Here is a 12,735-nt window from a genome sequence, read left to right as displayed (position 1 = left end):
AGAAATACCTGTCACACCAAGCGTAAGTCCATCATAGCCCAGTAGTCTTTTTCTACTGGTGGTCAGTAGATGTTAAATAACATAGCACAAACCTCAGAGACCCATACCGGTAATAACCCATAATTCTGAAACCTGATCATTTATTCCTAGCATTCATCTTTAATAAGTAATTGGTCCATGAAAGGATTTATCTTCTTTTCCATGATATTTTGATGTCTTCAGAAGTCTTGCTAGAAGCCTTCTGAGAATGTAGGTGTACTACAATCATCTGCGTCAAACAGACCTTTATCTGCATGCTCATTGACTCCCCAAAGTACTCCGATTTATGATGCATGACTCCATTTACAAAAGCCACATTGATTCTTCCTGGTGTATCATTTTTATTCATGTAACTTAATTCTTAGCAGTAGCATTTCCCAAACTTGCCCAGTACGGCAATCAGACTTCCTTCTCCAGCATATCACAGTCATGTGAGAACCCCTTTTAAGATTTACGTCCCATTTGTCATCTTCTATCCCTCCGGTACTAGGACTGATTTCAGTCAAAGGTTATACCAGTTCTCACTAAAATCACATTTGAGGTTTTGTTGTGGCACGCCTTCCTTCCTCACCCTTTTTAAAAAAATTATTTTAGTGTAATATTGTTGTATACTGACAATTTCTTATTGCCCATCTAGAAGTTTAGTATAAAAACTTTGACTGTTAGCATTTCCATTTCAGATGATATGCCAGACACATTCTCTGTAAAGAGTGGCTCCCTGATCTCCTCTGTAGTGATGGGTTATTTATTTTACATTATATTTTCAACTCAGCAGACGAAGGACAAATGAGGGTATGTAAAATACAGTTTAACAGAAGAGCATATAATGCTCATATGAGGCAATTACTTGTGAAACAGTTGTGATGAATATTGCACTTAAACTCAATCATGTTCTTTTTTCAAGTTTTTTCCTGTACTGTATACAGGCAAGAGCTTCCTAAATGGATGTAGATATCCAAGTACCAAAATGAATCATTAGCAGACAAATTAAACTTGTTATAAAAATGCAACTCTGTTGTTAACAGATGAAAAAGAGTGGATCAAGTGACTGCATCAGGAAAATCTAATAACAGCTCATCTGTGACCTGTCATCACCTGCCATAGCACTTAACTCAAAGTAACATATACTCACCAATTATTCTGTACCTGCATTTATCTTTATGTCTCTAAAGCAATTTCAGGATTCAGCCATGCAACTTAATTTTTGAATTAGTTGTTTCCAGAGAATGTGATAACAGAGTAACAGACTGAAAGGGAAGGGGAAAGAGGGAAGCTGGAACCTTTCTGTCCAAGGATGAGGTAGGTACTTTCAAAGTCTGAAAATAAAAAGATAGTGAAAGAAGGACAGAGTCTTATATTCAATAGAGAAGTTCCCATCTTTATACTGAGCTTATTTTGCAATTCTTTGTCCTAATGACAGAATTAAAAGAGAGGAAGGACCCAGAAGGACTAAAGCAATAGCACACAGCTTCTCCATATTTCAAGTTTTCTTCACTGAATCTCAGCTGTTAGAAGACTAGGAAAAAGATTTCTAGATTTGAAGTATTAACAGGCATATACTCCTCATAACAATACTCGATATGGAGCATGTCAGTCTTCAGTGAACACATGAGCTTATTATACGGGTCCTGCTTTCCACCAATCTATTTTGAAATCTGGTGTTTCCTAGAGGCAAGGAGAGAATCCTACTTTTAAACAGGGATTTTGCAAACTGAAGTACAGAGCTCTTTTTGGTCACCAGCTCTCAGAGGTTTTACAGGTAATATTCTGAAGTAATATGCAATGTGGAAACTGTAAGTCAAAGAGTGAGAAATGTGGGACATGATCATACCATATAGACTTCTCTGTAGCATAGTTGCTTCTCTGTTAGCTCGGTTAGCACATAAGCAATAGAGATTCACACAGATTTGGAAAGGCTTTGAAACAACACATATGCATGAATTATTATTTCCATAGAAAAGATACAGTCATTGTAGACTCAAGAATACAATTTCAAATCAAGTCTCCCATAGAAACTCCATGATTTCTCCATACAGACTACTCAGCTGTTATGAGAGAGATTCCATATGTGCATCATATGGCAAGCAAAACAGGAAAGGGTGACAGAGGCAGAAGGCTGTATGATGACAATATGACCCAGTACTAGATCACATGATGAAAGAACTATAGTAGAAGCTAAGACACTGTAGTGCATGGAAAGAGGGGGAAAGAAATCTCTACAGAGTTGCTAATACCCTTTCTTCCTTGAAACAAACAGAGCAAGCAGAAGCAACATCATACAGTGCAGGGACTAGTACAGTTAAGCTGAAACTTCAGGAGGAATAGTCTGCCACCAATATAAACCTGGGATAATGCTTAAAATGTTGGTAAAAAAATATGCTTTTCTAGAAGGGAAAAAATCACCTAAAATGCCCTATTACTCCTTGACTGACATTGATATGAATCATAGTAGAGCAAAGAAAACACAGATGTCAGTTACGTTCATTACTTTTCTGCTATGTTATGATTACTTCAAACAGCTCATCTGAATTATCTATCATTGCGCAGTCTTCAAACTCTTAAACTATAACTACACATGTGCTACAAAACTACAACTTCCCTCTGATTCAGATCTGTACTTTAATGTTACTTTTACCTTTTCCAGGCTAGGCATCAGGAAGCAGCAAAGGCTAGTTGCTCCCTGAGAGAAGATGAGCTGTGAGTCAAGGGCGATCCCAGCACTAGCAGCGTCCTCACCGGCAGGCCCTGGCACCTGAACACACAGGCAGAACTAGGTGCCTGGTTACAGGGTCCATTGCTAGTTGCAGACAAGACAAGTGATGAAACAGGCCCCAGGAGTCCAGTCAGAAATAAAAGGAGACAAGGTGAGAGACAGGACTGGAGACAAGGGATAGCATACATCCAATGGGTTCACCCAGGAGACAAACTATCCACACAGGTTTGCTGTCCATCCAAGAAGCCAGGCTAGGGACCAGTACAACTACCCACAAAGCAGCTCAGAGAGGGAATGATAGCCTTGGGCAGAGCTGAAATGGGCTCCTGGGCCTGGGAAGGGGTGGAGAGAGGCCCCAGGTGAGGCTGTTCAGGGCCATTAAGGCCAATTACTGCCCTCAGAGCACTGAGGCATTAACATTAGGAGGCAATGGCCAAGGCTGGCACTACTACTGGTTTGTTGGCTATGACTTCTAAATAGGAATGTTAACTCTTGGTTTTCACCTAATACTGATTTAACCAATTATTAAGCATAAGGTGCACGTTATCTGGGAAAGAAGAGAACCTGTGGTATGCTTATAAATGAACAATGGAGAGAACAGGAATACAGGGAGTAGCCAGACTGGATACCTGATCACATACTAACCACAGCAAGGTACCAGTGACCTGATTCATCTCAAACACAGAAAAAGTATCACATAAGGAGAACGTACAGACTGCAAAATGTCCAGATATAGTCTTGAAAGCAATATGGTTAGTGGTTGAGCTGAGGATGCACCCATGATGGTCTAAGGACATTTGAAGGACAAAATTTGTAGACAGATAATTTTTTCACTGCACTAACAGGGCCTGTTGATTAAACCAGGTGATCTAATAAAAAATTACCTCTATCTACAACCTCATCTGGCTTCTGATTTGATAATCTAATGTTAATAGTGACTGGACCTTGATTAAATGCTTACTGTATGTAAGATGTAATTACCAAGAGATACAAGCTATAAGATCATAACCAATAGAAAATACAACACAGTGTAATGAAAATAAACTCTTCAAAGGGATGTAGGTTTGTAATTTTTTTGTTCAAGCTAGGTTAGTTAGACTGCAGTGTGCACTGCGTAATAACTAGTACAAATGCAATTCTTGCTGTCCCACACGGCTGAATCTGCACGATCAAGCCTTTCTGGAGTCATGCTTTGTGGCTGGTGAAACAGACTGAGCACAGTCCCTGCAGGAGATGGGATTACAAAGGGACTTCAGAGCAGACAGCTGTAATAACAGAGGCAAGCAGCGATGTCCTGTACGGCCAGTGCGGAAAGGGTTCTTGGAATGTCATCAGTGGCCAGGGGAATAAGACCTCCTGGAGGGCCAATTGCCAGCAGTTTTCATCAAAACAGACCCATACACTAATGTAATGCTCATCACCTATATTCACCTGGACAGTACGGTTGAATCAAAGCCTTCTGCTTTATCTTTTACTGGATTATGAGGATGAGAGATTTTTTAAGAGGAAAAGGGAAAGAATCTGTCAGATTAGAATACAGTCAGGTATTAGTTCAATTGAACAGTTTTCCTGGAACATCAATTTCAGGATTAGACCCTTGGAAGGCAACTCGATAGAAGATTTCTATTAACAGACACAATGGACAGTTCTGCATGGAAAGATGCTGGCAATCGCTGCTTAACAGCGCTTTTTAGATCAGGCACGCACTGAGCTAGTACAACTACCATGGCTTCTGGACTGTAACTAATTTCCATCTTTAGAATACAGGAAAGGCAAATGTGCAGCCACCTTCAACCATTCATGCAGACACAACCTGTATAGCAAAGAATTATTAAAGACAATATTGTTGCCCAAAAAATTACATGGCTTGTTTGTTGTAATATTATTCTTCAAGCATATTGGTATTTCCCTTCAAAGATGTATTCACAGTGATATTCTCATCATTCAGCCACAAGCTCTAATATGTAAACACATCAACAAAAATAAAAGAGAAAGCAGGATTATTAACATACAAAAGCTTCAAAGATAAACTCATCTCTCAAATGCTGTTTATTGCTTCTCACAGAGGAACTGAAGACAAAAAAGAAATTAAGGGAACCATGTCTAAATTTATGCAAAAGGTGAGATCCAGGTCCTGAAATCGAACTCTAACTGGTCTGACGTTTCTTCCATGTGTTTCTCTAAAGTTCCAGCTACACTGATTATTTTCATCTTTTCAAGGGATAGAAGAATATACTGAAAGCTCTGAACACTAGCAGCCTAAAGTAACAGTAATAAGCAAACAAGAAATAGTTGAGTTACCAAAGCAAAGAATGCATTCTGCTCTCAGACCTAAGAATAATAATATTAAAAAAGAGCAGTCCCAATACTAACTCGGCCTGAGTAAGTCGCAATAATTGAAAAGTTGAAAAATATTTAAAATTTCCTGATTCTCAAAATTACATATATCTTACATGAAATAGAGTCCTATTAATATAAAAGTAAAATGCGAATGTACTTAAGAAATAATTACATGCACAGGAACCAAAAATAAAGTACACAATCTTATTCTGATGTTTCTTAACTTTGGAATATTTGACTCCATAATTTTAAGATTCTTTTAATGGAATATGTGGAGTACTTTAATATATTATTTATATATACTGGCTTAAAAGTACAACAATAGAACACATTTTAATTAAAATGAAAGGACTGTAAAAAAACAGTAAGAATTAAAACTATTTAAAGCTATATTTAACTTGGATTCCAAATAACAAATCTTAATAATAGTAATATCTTTTCATACTACTTATGAAATGTAGCTAATGGGGTAGTCCTGATCTTAGGTGTGAAACAAAACAGATTGCCCTACAACCTAACCCAGTTTTCCTGGGGTTTTGTTAAGTATCTAGAAGAAATCATATATAACGCTTCCAAAAGCACATGATAGAAAAAAACTAAGTATAGAAAGAACTGTCTAAACTGCAAATTCCCTAATTTGCTGTAAATTCTGAAAGAAAGCAAGACTTTCCAGGAAAATAAGATTTTTTAAAATAGCATTTTAAGTCAACAAAACATTTTGCCCATTTCACAATTTAAGGAGTTTTAAAGGGAATTGAAAGTTATTTTGTTTTCAATATTTAGAAAAAAGATAATAAAAATATGTCTACAAAATGCTGAAATACCCCAGTCTGACTTTTGTGCTTTCCCTCTCAATATAAACAACTTGTTAAAGCAAGGAAATTACTAAAATATTAAAATGTTAGCGCATCTAAAATTTTTAAAAGAAATGAAAATGGTTTGTGCAGAAAAAAAATAAAGAAAAGATTAAAGCTAGAAAGGAAAACACTTTTCTAACACAGTAGATGCAGCAATTCATCATAAAATTGATCCTCAAATGCAAATCAAAAGGATTTTGAGTTTTGAGTTGAATAAAGGCCTTATAATTATAGTGAAACAACTCTTGATTAATCTGATTAATTAGACAATTTTATAGATTACTTGTACATATAAAATATTCAGACCCATTAAGGCTTGTAGAATTGTAGCATGAATAATACCAAATACACCCTTACTAGAAATTTTTATAGGTAAATTGCCAAGCAATTGCTAGTATAAAAACATAGTGGTAATCTGTAAATTCATGGTATCATGAGAAATGCTCACCTTCTTTGAAAATACATACATACACAAGACGAAACTCTGATCATATCCTAATAAATATAAACATAACTTAGTTGAAATGCAGGTGACAGCTGATACATAAAAGAAAGGAACTAACAAATTGAAAGAGAATGACCACACATAGAAATTTAAATATACAGGTATCAATGGAATAATAAATCCTCGGATAACATCTGGGAGAACCCTGCAGCTATCACAGTTTTTAAAGTATTATTAATGTGAGCCAAATCTTCATAGGAAGATTATCTTCATCTTCCTGTAAAATACTCTGCATTCTGCAAGACGAGAAAAGTTCCAAAGTCGCCTATGTTCAGCTTTCCATCACAATATCTTATTGATAAGTTTTGCAAGTCAAAGCCACCCAGGAACCTAAAAAGGCTTTCCCTTGGGCTTTCTCAGGTGGAAAGACAGGAAACAGCAAAAATCTTATTCTTTTAATCCATAGCTCACTTTATCCTTGAATTTGTTCTCTTCAAATTCATGAGTCAAAACACAATGCTCGCCTCAATAACAGAGGGCACAAAAAACTTCATACAAGTATCTCTAAATGGTAAGTCCTTTCAGTTTACAAATACATTGAACCAGTTTCTGTGATCTATAATATAAAAAAGCCTTTTCAGCACTTCAGAACTGAAGTCATTTTTAAAACTTCAGAGAAAATCTTTCTCAAGTACAGGCTCTGAAGTCATTGTCTCCAAAACATGTGCAGCCAAAAATATGGAACAGCCTGAACGCCACTATTTCTTTGTGTATGTTGTTTCACAGCTTTAAATCTTTGTTAAAATACCAACCAGTAATTGCTTTTACCAACAGGCTCAGAGAAGCCAGGAGTATGACTTCAGTTCTGTAATCAACCCACACTCTCAGCCATACAGCTCAGCCTGGCTCATTCCCTGCACAGATGCTAATTAACTTCCAAAGGAAAGCCAGGGGATTCCTCTTAGAGTAATAATGCTATTGAGACGTTATGCAAAACTTCACCTCTAGGAAACGATCTTGTCTAACCATGATTGCATTTTACCAACAATGCAGAAAGCTTTCTAATTTGGCCGTGAAGAGAATATAATCAATCTGTTAGAGGGAGGGAAGTTTTTTTTTTTTTTTCTTGCTTTTAAAATGAAAGTAAATCTGGAAAATACCATAGATAAAGCTGGTTACTATATTAAATACTTTGAACCTATAGACTATATTATCTGATATTCACTTACCAAAATAAGTAGCCAGTCACTTCACCACACTCCAAATCTTGAAACTCAACACTGCTGAGACTGCCATCACCAACAGTCTTCTTTCATTAACAGAAAAAAAATCTAACTTACGTAAGGTCATGGAAATAGTATGTGTGACTAAAGAAACAAATAAAAAATCCCCAAACTATGATCCCTGAAGAATGCACTTTCAATGTATTTGAAATTTATAAAATAATACATGAAGGTAACACTTCAGTCAATATGTAAAAGAGAGAAGCAGGCCAAAGGATGTCTAAGCTCAGTTGTTACCTGGCTTAATAACAGTTTTGCTCTCTTAATCTATGTAAGAGACAGTGTCATCCCATCTCCCTTTCCTATCCAGTTCCAGCATACTGTATTTACGCCTTTTCTCCTTCTGCAACAGTAAAAATCCTCATTTTCACATTGCAAGACATTCTTGAACTCCATTTAATTTCCTTCTTGTATCATTGTAATTTTCTCAATCTTTTTTCATTGTTTCCTTTGAACTGGGTTCTACAAATCTTCATTATTCCCATCTACCGGCAGGCTCTTCCTTGCTGACAAGCACTTCTGCCCACAATTTCATTCTAGCCTTCATTAAAACCTCAGCTGGTGTTAAATACAGTATCAGCGCAAATAAGTTGGATAGATGACAGAAAGATTGGTAAAACTGTAAATAATGATGAAGTCAGGGCAACTGTACGGCATGCTCTGGATCATTTAATAGTTTCACCCATCCAAAGAGAGTACATTTTAAAAACAGCCAAATACATTTAACACATTCAGGAATAAAGACTGCAGGGCATACTTTCAGAATGGGGGCACGCATCAGGGAAATCAGGTATGCTGAAGAAGACTTGAGATGGTCCAATAACTTAATATGAGCCCCAGGATACAATGCAATGGTGAAAGACATAATTTGATCCTTGGATAAATACATAAGAATGTACTGACAGAAACAGGGCAGTCATTTTACCTGCAGATATACCACTGGTGAAGTGGTACTTAAATATTTCGATGTCCACAATTTTAAAAGGATGTAAAAATCAGAGACGCAGAAAAGAGGCATAATACGGTAAAGGAGTCAAAGAAACACCATGAGATATTCATCCCAATTTGTTTAACTTATCAAAAATAAGACTTAAGTGATACAGCCACAATGTATAAATACCTATACAAAGAAAGGAAATATCAGGAACTAAAGCACTTCAATTTATCAGAGAAAGATAAGGCTAGACAAAAATATAGAAGTTAGGTGCTTTTGAAAACAAACAAACAAAAAACGCAGAGTACCTGTCAATAAGCGTTATTAAACAGAAGAACAAGCATCCTGGAGAAATGATGGCTATTCCATTTCTCAGTATTTTCAAATGCACCTTTCTGGAAAATCTGTTTTACTAAACTAAGTTACTAGGCACAGTACTTTGCAAATGGGTACAAGATTTTATGTAGCTACAAGCATTAGCAGTCATCTCAGAATACCTTTACTTGAGTTGTTACTCCATCAGCTGTACTTTTCATAATTTATTGCTTACATAATTATTTTATTGGTCATTACTATTTTTAAATACTACATGTAGTTATCACTCTCAGTTGTCACTGCAGACATGCAAGAAAATGAAGTCCACTCCTGAAAAGCTTAGAAAAGGTAAAGAATGGGAGAAAACCAAAAGAAGGTAGGGAATGTATGAGGCATATAAGGAAAGAGCCAAATAGCAATTGGTGTGCTTTTACTCACACTATATAGATTCTGTGGGGTTCGGTTTTTACTTTTATGAACATATTACCTTGCTCAGCCAAGAATCTCTACCACTTCTTCCCTGACTTAAGATGCCAATCATTTTCTTGATTCTAATCTACACTTTCAGCTGTGCTCTTCAATGTAAAAAAAAAAAAATCCTGTCTTGGGTAGTAGACTCTCAACTGTGCAAAACACACAGCACACTAAGGTACTTAGCTAAACCCCACAGGAGTCTTAAATGTCAAAAAGCAGCTTTCTGGTTTGAAAGAAGGGACATTAGAGGGACCTTATTACTCCACCATCTTTATCACTAACAGTTCAGATAAATTTCAAATGCCAGAATAAATATTAGGACTCTGAACAATGAATTTGCACTGTTTAAATACAATCAGACTATGGGCTTTCAGTGTCTATGTAGATATCCTGCAATTTAGCATGATTTGTAAGGTTGTATAGAAAAAGAATCAGAACAATCTGGCTTCTACTCAGCATACTCTATCTGTAATTTGTTTTTGAAGAAACAAATGGAAGAGGGGAAAAAAGAAAAAATAACTGTAAAAGAATGAGTTTTTATACATCAGCATGATATTACGGGGGCAGGGGGCCACTTAAAATTTCCTTAGTATTACAACAATAATACCCTCTTCATTGCTTTTCCAATATAATCTGGATTTATTCTAAAATCCTAGGAACATTTTTCCCCCACTTAAAGTCTCCCTGTCATTGAAATGGTAAGTAATTGTTTCAAGAATGCAGAATGGGGAAACAATTTTTATCAAGAGAGCGCTATAAATCTGCATAGAGTGGTGCAACTTTATGACATTTCCAGAGAGAATTTTCTATCAAGTTAGGACAGTAGCCTGCTTTTTAAAAACAGACTGCAGCTTGAATTTTCATTTGCTGATGAAGCACAGAATTTTACAGAATTCAGAGTTTTTATAATGTGTTGACTTTGCTCTAATTAAGGCTGCAGGTATTCTGCAGAAAGCAAGCTGACAAGCAGAACTATGCAAGGCAATTCACATCATTGGCAAAAAGAAGCAAATGTTACAGTGGTATGAGATCAAAGTAAATTCTGCTGCACTTAAATATTTTTTAGAGAAGTCCAGGCCATACGAATCTATCCACACAGAGATTTAGGACTAAAAAAAGTTCTTGGGTATTTTATTACTTGAGTCAGTTATCTTCCCTTTCTGATAACTTTACATTACACTAAACATTTGTCCTGACAGTTAGGGATCTGGGCAAGTCTGAGTTGCGCACATCTATCTATAGTTCCACAACTGATAACTCAAACAATGAAAAAAAAATTTTTTAACTGGTACTATCATAATAACGAATATGAAATGCTCTGAAAAATATTTCCTCCAATGTGAGACTGTACGTGACTTTTTGACCATCAGCAAAACCACTCAAACAGGTCTCTACCCTCCTTGCAGGATTCATTACCCATCTATTGAGCTGATAAAAGTGTGCAGGGAGCCATGCTGTAAACTGGATAAATGATATGATCTATGTTAAAAACAACTCTGTAGAAAAAGAAAAGGAAGGGAGCAAGGCATTTTTAGCTGAAATAATTTCAGTGATTCCTTTCACAGCAAAGCCTCACGTACACTTGCTATCAGCACAACCAGGACATATGTTAAATTAGATTCATGTAAATGTATATGAAACTATATTCTATCTGTTCATTCACCAGTAAAATAATGATCTCTTCTCTCCATGCAAATACTACAGTAATGCACATGCTAAAAAATCAATACATTACAGTAAGTACTAAATATGACATAAAAGGAGCATGGCCATACTTTTGTTACTGACTGGATTTTTGTAAAAGAGCTAAACTTTGAGTTCCCAGTTTTGAATTATGGAACTACTAATTCTTTTAATTAAATAATGCAAAAATTCAGTCACTCATGTTTTCAAAAAATGTTAAACTTAATAGGTATATGATAAAATCCTTTATGATCTAAACTCCTTAATTAAAGCATCAATAGTCATAATCTCCTCCTGAGATATTATTGTCAGTAAAATCATATTACAGTAAGACTTCTTTTATGCAATCTAAACCATGATGGCAAATTTATGAAAAGTGCAGTAGCTGAGTGCTTTGTGTTTCAACCATAATGTATCGACCCCTTTGTTACTACTAATTGTTAAATGAACCACAAAAGTCATATAGTGAATCATCAGATTAACAGTTAGCAGCACTCGTGTTCTTAAAAAAGAAAATAAATAAATAAAAGAAAAAAAAAGCAAGCAGCCCTCCCCCCACCCCGGTAGCTGGATGTGGAATAGGTTATTGAGCTAAAAAGGTCATACTGATGCAAGTGATATATAGCCCAGGGAAAAATGAAGTCTCTATTTCTAATTAAATCAGATGTCTCTCTGGTTTGAAAACTGACATTTCCAGTGGCACTTATAAAGATTTCTAAGTTATTATTTAAAATATCTTCTCTACAAGCACTGATGTTACACTAACATCAGAGAGTTATCATATGTGATCAAAAGAGCAGATTTTACAAATCTACAGTTAGCAGAGATGACTAAAAATTAGTATGGTCTACTGAAGTACAAAGCAGCAGAGCACTTTGTTTAGAGAACTGGAAGTTTAGAAGTTTTTTGAAAGGTTTTGAATTGCAGTACTATATGATTTTATGTATTACTAAGGCTAGTTTCTTATTTAAAGATACTACTGAATAATGGAGATACAACGTTTATGAATCTTCAAATACAAGTGTTCAAGAACATCTATCCATTTCATGCCTCAAAATTACGGAACAGATGTTTCTATAACAGAATGGCATTGCTATTGCATGGCAATACTATGGCAGAAGTATATATGGCGTAAGTATGTGAAATTAAGTATATTGAAAACAGTGCATTTTAAAGTTGCTAGTTAACATTGCTGAAAAGACAGAAAATAACTTTAAGGAAGAATGATAAATTCTGTATTATTTGTATGCATTAAAATTATCAAAATCCAAACACTCAACTCTGATGTTATGATTAAAGGAAAATAATAAACTATTATTTCACAGTTTTTCCAAAATGTTTGTTGCAATTACTCTACCCCACTTGTCAACTGGGAATCTCAAACATAACTGCAAACATTTGAAAGGGAAAATTCTAGTGCATAGCTCATAAGACTTAGCATTTTCCTCTTTTAAACATCACAAGAACTACATGCTCAGAGAACACACATCATAGATCTCCTGTTCATGAACTCATCTGAGTAAAAGTACATAAAAATCAAGATTCAATTCCAAGGGAGCCTGAAGAGCTGCACTCTTGAAAACACAGCAGCTAGGTACACTTATGTGGGCCTATATGTAAGTTACTGGCTTGTAGCTCAACCACTGAAGATA

The 12,735-nt window shown here is 35.7% G+C and overlaps 1 protein-coding gene across 1 annotated transcript in view; it reads right to left on the bottom strand.

The window, feature by feature from the left end:
- Nucleotides 1–12,735, bottom strand: part of LOC112983901 (connector enhancer of kinase suppressor of ras 2-like) — a 240,445-nt gene that overhangs the window by 184,570 nt on the left and 43,140 nt on the right. The gene's annotated exons all lie outside the window — the stretch shown is intronic.

The sequence above is a fragment of the Dromaius novaehollandiae genome, chromosome 11, assembly GCF_036370855.1.
Source record: "Dromaius novaehollandiae isolate bDroNov1 chromosome 11, bDroNov1.hap1, whole genome shotgun sequence".
In the NCBI taxonomy this organism is placed as follows: domain Eukaryota; kingdom Metazoa; phylum Chordata; class Aves; order Casuariiformes; family Dromaiidae; genus Dromaius; species Dromaius novaehollandiae.
Note: the sequence above shows the minus strand (reverse complement) of the source record. Positions and strands in the feature narration are given on the sequence as shown.